Raw genomic sequence first — 8737 nt, 5'->3', positions numbered from 1 at the left:
AGCAAGACAACAATATTAATCTCATTACACATCTCCATCAGAGCTCTTGGGTGATCAGGTGCATTATCAATGAGCAGTGATATTTTGAAAGGAATCTTTGTTTTTGTTTGTGTCTAAGAAGTAGGTCTCAACAGTAGGCTTGGAATATTCAGTAAATCATATTGTAAACAGATGTGCTGCCATCCAGCCTGTTTTGTTCCATTTATAGAGCACAGGCAAAACATTTTTTTTCACTGTGCAGTTTCAAAGTTATTTCTGATACCAAAACTTGACAGCACACAAAAGGAAAGAAAATCAACAAACAAGGAACAGCAAATAAATTTATCCTGCATGCCACTTTCAGTCAACAGAATGTGGCTCTCTAGATAGCTGTGTTTAGTAGGAATTTGAGGCTTCAGCCTCACTCAGGGGAAAGACTATTGCAACTGATTAGCAACATCAACATCTCACTCAACCCAGAATAAACCAATGGCACCAAGTTGGCAGCAAAGTTGGCATAGGCTGTACCACCAGGGCCAATAATGGGGCAAGTGAAGGTCTGACAAAATCTGGAGTGGACTTCTAGTGGCATCTGGCCTAGAAGGTATATAGGATTCTAGACCAGGGACAATCAAAATCTCCTTCCTCATCTCAGGTCAGCAGTTCAAACTCAATGTCATCTCAGCTCCAGGGCCCAAATACAGACTCATCTCTAATCCTCATGCAGGTTCTCCCTTCAGACTGGTCCTCAGCCTCAGCTGTAGCAGCATCCATTGCATCCAAGGCCTCATCTGCCATCTCCATGAACTGTGTGGTCCATTCTCAAGGATCTCTCTTCTGAACTCTATCTTAGTACTTTCAACTCATTAGTTTCATGGTAGGAATGGAGGCCCCAGAGGAACTCATACTCAGGAGGTTTGCTGTTGGGCACTCGTCTGTAATTCAGGTACTTTTGCTTTACAAACTCATAAGTGAGAAGTTTCCTTAGATCTCCAAGGAGAGGAATCTCACACCAGAAAGCAGTCCCATCTTGTGTAGTGCCTTCCAGAGGACGGCTTCACTGGCATGGTTGCCATTTGTGAAGGTGATGTCCATATCACTAAGATAGTGTTATTGGGCTTGGGTGTCTTTGGTTGTCCCCAGTATGCCAACCAGGGACTCGGGGGTACTGATGAGAATATACAGGTGTTCTTCCTTGTCAATCTCCTTCAGTTGAATCCCAAATTTCTTCTCCAGGATAAACATCAGTGTATCCATGGATGATATCCCTCAGCATTTCTGAGTGCATGATGGGCACCTTTGTGTAATCTTTAAGAATCAGCTATTTAACCAACTTATTCGCTCTTTCCTGAAGAAAAGCCACATCTTGGGGATGTGAGGCACCCAGGTTCTGTGAGGCATGCAAGGTGGGAGAGGGATACAGGTTCTGCCAGTCAGCTGGGAGTGGCCATCAGTGGGAAGTGACCAATCAGGTAGCAGAAGTCAGTCTTCAGCAGGGCTTTGCCAATCTGGAGGACCATGCCAGCCTGGTGGGTTCTGCCATCCAGGTGGATTCTGCCAAGCCAGTGGGTTCAGCCAGACAACCACACCATGCCAGACAATGGGGTTCTGCCAAGCAACTGAATTTTGCCAGGCTGGTGGAGTCTGCCTAGTTGAGAGGCTCTGATGTGCTGGTGGGGTCTATCTGATGGGTTCTGCCAGGCCAATGAGGTCTTGCAGAGCACATTGGGGGAGGTACACCATGTGGGTTCTGAGTAGTAACTGTAACTGGTGCAGACCTCCAGGTCCCTGTAACCAGTGGAGCCCAACTCTGATCCTCACCGCTGTTCTCATCCACATTCAAGTTATTAATCTTGTAGGTCCTCTTGCCCTGAATTATAGTCTTGGACTCCAGAGTCTGATCCTGGGAAGCAACTGCTGATATCTGTGCAGTTGCACCATCAGATTCAGGGACACCTAGGTTGGTCTGTACTTCAGTCTGTGAAGTAGCCATCTTGGCTTAGTTAATATACTGGGCCTGGGTATCAGCTGTTGGGGCCCTAGTGGTATCATTCCAAGCCTTACAGGCCGTCTTAGGTTAAGTGTTGACCATCTCACTGGTCCTGAAAGAAAAATTGTAGGTGGCATTTGGGCCCAACATAGTAGTGGTGTTCTAGGCCTTAAAGACCATCTCGGACTTGTTAGCAGTTAACTCACAGGTGGTTGCTGCCTGGGAAAAAATCATAGGCAGCATTTGTGCTCTTTGGGCTGGCATTCTGGGATTTATAGGCTGCCTTAGGGGGCACATTGTATATCTCCATGGCACTGAGAGCCTAAGAAAAATCATAGGCACCATTTAGGCCTTTTGTGGTGGTGTTCTGAGCCTTAAATGTCGTTTTGGGCATAGTGAATATCAGCCATTTCACTGGCTGTTGGGGGCTGTGAACTCTGGGGACTAGCATTAGGCCCAGCTGCTATGGCCTGGTTGGTAGGTGGCACCTCCAAGATCTAGATTGCCTCCATCAGGATCTGTATAAGTAAGGTTTGTCTTCTACAGAGGCCTCAGCCTAGAAGGCCCACACCATCACACCATAGTCCATTTTGTGAGCCATGGCTCCTGTTCCTCTGGCAAGAGCAGGGCCTTGCCTCAGACTCCAACCCCAACCCCTTCATTGCCTCCCTTCTTCACCACTCAGAGGATCAGGATTGCTGTGCTTGGCTCTCTGCAGCCACACCCTCTCTTGTCCAGGAGAAAATGCCAATGTGGCAGCCCAGAATAGACATAACTCTTAAGGGCCCTAGGATTTTTGGAATGAGCATTGGCTTCAACTTAAAGTCACCAGCTGCATTAGCCTTTAATAAGAGAGTCAGCCTGTCCTTTGAAGCTTTAAAGCCAGGCATTGACTTCTTTTTAGCTATGAAAGTCCTAGATGGTATCTTCTTCCAATAAGGCTCTTTGGAAGATCTGTTGTTTAGTGTAGTCACCTTCATTAATTATCTAAGCTAGATCTTCTGGAGAACTTGCTGCAGTCTCTACATCAGCACTTGCTGCTTCACCTTGCACTTTTATGTTAAGGAGACAGCTTCTTTCCTTAAACCTCATGAACCAACCTCTGCTAGCTTCAAATTTTCTTTTGCATTTTTTTTTGAGGTAGTGATCAACAATTCATCATTTATGTATAACACCCAGTGCTTCATGCAGTACATGCCCTCCTTAATACCCATCACCGGACTAACCCATCCCTCCACCCCTCCCCTCTAAAACCCTCAGATTGTTTCTCAGAGTCCATAGTCTCTCATGGTTCAATTCTCCCTCTGATTTCCCTCACTTCATTTTTCCCTTCTTTCTCCTAATGTCCTCCATGCTATTCCTTATGTTCCACAAATAAGTGAAACCATATGATAATTGACATTCTCTGCTTGACTTATTTCACTTAGCATAATCTCCTCCAGTCCCATCCATGTGGATGTAAAAGTTGGGTATTCATCCTTTCTGATGGCTGAGTAATATTCCATTGTATATATGGACCACATCTTCTTGATCCATTCATCTGTTGAAGGGCATCTCGGCTCTTTCCACAGTTTGGCTATTGTGGACATTGCTGCTATGAACATTGGGGTGCATATGGCCTTTAATTTCACTACATCTGTGTCTTTGGGGTAATTCCTCACTTCTTTCAGCCTTCATAGAATTGAAAAAAAAAGAGTCAGGGCCTCACTCTTGATTAGGCTTTGGCTTAAGGGAATGTTGTGGCTGGTTGATCTTTTATCCAGACCACTAAAATTTTCTCTATATCAACAATAAAGCTGTTTCTCTTTCTTATCATTGGTGTGTTTACTGGGGTAACACTTTTAATTTCCATCAAGAACTTTTCCTTTGCATTTACAACTTGGCTAACTGACACAAGAGGCCTAGCTTTTAGCCTTTCTTGGTTTTTGATGTGTCTTCTTCATTAAGCTTAATAATTTTAAGTTTTTGATTTAAAATGAGAAACATGTGACTATTCCTATCACTTAAACACTTAGAGGCTGTTGTAGGGTTATTAATTGGTCTAATTTCAGTATTGTTGTTTCTCAGGGAATTGGAAGAACTGAGAAGAGGGAGTGAGATAGGGGAATAGCCAGTCAGTGGAACAGTCAGAATATACACACATTTATTGATTAAATTCACCATCTTATATGGATATGATTTGTGGCACCCCAAGGCAATTATAATGGCAATAATCACTAATCACGATAACAATATAATAATAATGAAAGAGTTTGAAATATTGTGAGATTTACCAAAATGTGACACAGACAATGAGGTTAGTAAATGTTGTTGGAAAAAATGGCATTGATAGACTTGCTCAAAGTACAGTTACCACAAACTTTAATTTGTAAAATTTCAGTATGTTCAAAGTATAATTAAGCAAAGAGCAATAAAACAAGGTATGCTTGTAATTCCAAAGTGGAACCTTGTTTTGTTTAAGAGAGGTCCCTTTTAAATCCTACTGATGGTATGTATTGGCTGGTTATCTTTTAACTCCTTTGCAAAATTATTTCTTGTTGACAAGTTTGCTTATTATCATTTTTTATGTAATATCTAGACTGCTAATGGAGATTACTTAATTCACTGGTTAATGTGAAATGTGATGCCCAGTCCTGATGTGTTAAGTGCACTTAGGAAAGGCTTGCTTCTCTTAAGGTTTTTCATAAGACACTTTGCACCACCCACACCACTTATAAATTTATTTTGTAAATACAAAGTTAATCTAGAAAAGACCTAATGTGTATATTGTGCACAGTTACTAGTCAAACCAGTAGATGAATTTCTAATCAAACTTGCTTCTTCAAAACAAAACTATCTTATCTATCACCTTTATTTTGTTTTAAAAAAATTGTGGAGGGACAGGTCAAGCATGTACAAGTCATTGGTCAACCTGCTATTTCTCAACTAATCAAAAATGTCTCCTGTGTTTCCACTTATTATAAATTATTATGATAAGAAAGGGGAAAGTACCAACAATAATTAGTCACTCTGATAAAAGAAATCAAACCTCAGTAGAACTGAATGAAAAAGCACCATAGTATATTTTTTCCTGAAATTCATTAACCTTACTCATATGAAACTTACCACAGAATTTATTTTGATCTAAATACACACTTATTTTATTAGGAGTTACTGCACCACATACTGTATTAAATGTACTCTATACACATGGAGAAGTTAGGCAGCTCAGAAATTAAGTAGCTATCCTGTCTCATGATAATATAACTTATCTCTTTGGAAAATAAGAGGTCATTGATGACAGTCATCTGAGATTCAAGAAGATAGTTGTTGAAAGTAATGGATAAAGATTTAGCGTCTCATTCAAAAAGAGAAAGGGTTTCATTTCAAAGATGATTGAAAGGAAATTACCAGGCCTCACATGATAAGCATTTAGCTCACTATCTTTTCTCTCCTATGCTCAATTTTTGCATATTAAATCAATTAGTCCTCTATTACTGTAAGAAAAAAATGCTTGTTGATTGGTTCATGAAAAAATATATACTTTACAGGTGTCTATTAGTTTCCTTCCATAGTAATTTAAGTGAGAATATACTTTTCACTTCAAATTTCTAAGGCAGAATTGTCAATACCCTAGTCTTAATGCCTGCAACATAACAGTTCTGAAACTATTCTTATTTATGCTTTTCTATGCTACATTGAATATCTTATGGGAAAATACATCTGTGGAATACCACAGCAGTCATTCAGTTTTTGCTGGTAACTTATACTAGCATTTCAAGAAGACCACATTCAGAAGTAGTGTTATAGGGACCCTTAAGGGAACACTTTTGTCCAAAATAGGAAAGTAACAATAACAGCAACCACAAAAGCAATATAAAAAAGGAAATTTTCACACATTAATTTAATTTTGCATGATGCTAAAACAATAAGTTGAAAAATAAGAACTTCAGCTAATCAGTTGTTTTTCATTCTACATGATTATAAATAACCAAGTCAACAATTTCCCGAACATTGACTTAACTTGCCTTCTTGAATTCCAGAATAGATATATTTTGTTGCAAGTGAGTATATACAGAAAGGATAAGAAATTATACTTTCAGATTATTTTGGGGTAACATTGGATCAATATCATTCTCCAACCATAAAAACTTAATGATGTATGCTTTGTGTATATTTACTCTGTAATTTATTGCTTTTGGTGCTTCTCCCACTTCCACTTATTCCAGATGTATGACTCCCAATGTGGATAATCAAAGTCCCCTGAAAATAATTGGTCAAAATATTTCCTAATAGACACTAGAAACAAATTTGTAAAATAAAAAATAGCAATATTTTACTGCTTTTGGTAAGCACTGTTATTTCATTGGGTGGCCAACTAAAAATTCCTTAGCTCTATCTGGACACGCTCTGGACCCATCCAAATACATATAAACCCGCCTTCCTACACACACACACACACACACACACACACACACACACACAGAGACATATACAATCTTAATCACATAGTGTAACTGCATCAGAAGTGCTATATCTCATCTACAGAAACAGTTATAATCATTCTAAGCAGTGTGTAACCAGGACCCCTGCTACACCCCTTTGGGCAGTTAACTGTTGCCATACTTAAAAAAAATAATGCAAAATTTATCATGTCATAAAAATACCATAGAGAACAATAAATTTCTTAAAAGACTCAAGGAGGAAACATTACAAAAAGTCAGGCAATAGGAGGGCTGGCTTTATTTGCATATGTTTACAGAAGTGACTAATTAGGACCCATTTAGTTCCAAGGGGCAAGAATCAACTCAAATTAACTTAAATTAAAACTGAGAATATAATTAGCTCATATAGCTTAAAAGGATGCTGGAGAAACTAAAAATGGAGTGAGGAACCACAGAAACCAGGACCTCAGGGTCTAGAAATAGAGACAAAGATACTAATACACATAGCATTAATATAATGTATATATATATATACACTAATGTTTGTATGTATGATATACTAATGTTTTTTGTGTATATATATAACACACACATATATAGTATATTTTGATTAGCCAGGAAATTTTCCTTTTCATTTTAAAACACCTAACATTGTCCAATAAAAATACACTGTAACATTGCTTTACAGATGTTTGGAATATTTAAAGTGCTGAGTGGTGATTCTTAGAGTACATTCAGGTTAAATCTGTGAGGGAAAGCAAAAAACAACTGGAGACAATAGAGATTTCTCATTGAGCCAGAAAAACAATTATAGGACCCAAAAAGTATTAAGTTGATTAAAGAACTTAAAACAATATCTAGCCTTTAGTGAGTGTTCAATAAATATTAGTTCTTGCACTGTACTTTTGATAACTCATCTCATTTATTCCTTACAATATCCAAAAAATAGAAAGTTTCATTTTACAGCTGTGGAAATTGGAGTGCCACGCAAATTTTGCAAGGTCACACAGCTTATAAATAAATGATTCATCTGGGGTTGGAACCCAAGAAGGTTTTCTCTCAAATCTATTGTGTTATACTACTTGTCAAAACAATGCATTATAGTAAAATTTTAAGTTATGCTATTATTTGTAAGGTAGATTTGCTTATATAAATAGATTTAGAATAGTAGAATGGATATCTTAACATAAAAAATATTTTTATCTTCGGTATTGATATTTATTTCAAGTTTAATGACACACAAAAGTAAACCAAAAGTATATGTAACTCTTTCAAACTGAAGAAATACATTTTACACTATGACCAGTAAACACATAGGTTTTCTATTTATACAACTGAAACCACAATTTTATAAAGCAATATTTACCTTATCACATGTGATGTACTTTGGTATATTAAATCCTATTAGTTAACAATAATGATGGCAATGACCTATGAAATTGATTTCTTAATCTATTAATGGGTTGTGATCCATGCTTTAATAAACACTCATTTAGACAACGATGGTTGAAATAGTCATGCCTACTTCTTTTTAGTTCTTAAAAATAATTGGATTTTGCAATTATTAATTTCAACTGAAAAGAAAAAAAAGAAACCTAAAGCCCCCACTCTAGAAGATTGTAGTCAGGATTCACTCTTCTTGACAAAGGAGGTAGGCAGTGGCAGCATCTCACAAACATTGTTCCCTCTAACAATTTTTCTCCTCAATCTTCCTTAACCAGCTACAATTCCAGATCTTTGTTCTACTTGTCTGGAAGGTAGTAAGTCTTTTGCTACTTAAACTTCTCATTAATACCAATCTTAACCATGTTACCAAATTCTGTCTAGTGGAAGCGGAAGTTACAAAATAGGGGAGGAAGGCAGTGCTACAACAAAATTAGACAAAAAACATGTCAGAAAAACAAAGAAAAATATGGCAGTAAATACATTGGCTCCTATACACAATCTCAGGCCACTGGTGTCAACAGGAGACTCTATAATTATTAAATGGTAATTACTGTAGTAGAGAAATTATAGACCTAAGTAAGTATGGGTCAACCTGGTTTGCCTTTGTTTTCTTAATATTTTGATGGACTTGCTATAAATTTTCTCTTTTAAAATTTCCATTAAGGCAGAATGAAAACTAGTTGATATGAAAAGCTTTTGATTAAACATTACAGATATCATATGTTGAAAAATAAATGGTGGCTAGCTCAGTATAACACATTTTTGCTACTATTTCAAGCTACATTTTTATATTTTGGGGTTAATTTAGTTTATTTTATTAAATATAAACCACAACCATTGTTGGAAGATAAAATGGAGATACTGGATATACTTCTGGTTGGTGGTTTATCCAATAAAG

At 37.6% G+C, this 8737-nt stretch overlaps 1 pseudogene; it reads right to left on the bottom strand.

Moving 5' to 3' along the window:
- Nucleotides 1-446: 446 nt before the first annotated feature.
- On the bottom strand, nucleotides 447-2588 carry LOC112829028 (melanoma-associated antigen D1 pseudogene; annotated as a pseudogene).
- Between the last annotated feature and the right edge of the window lie 6149 nt (nucleotides 2589-8737).

Source organism: Callorhinus ursinus, unplaced genomic scaffold (assembly GCF_003265705.2).
Source record: "Callorhinus ursinus isolate GAN/ISIS: 27379988/994484 unplaced genomic scaffold, GSC_fseal_2.0 scaffold67, whole genome shotgun sequence".
NCBI classification, from domain to species: domain Eukaryota; kingdom Metazoa; phylum Chordata; class Mammalia; order Carnivora; family Otariidae; genus Callorhinus; species Callorhinus ursinus.
Note: the sequence above shows the minus strand (reverse complement) of the source record. Positions and strands in the feature narration are given on the sequence as shown.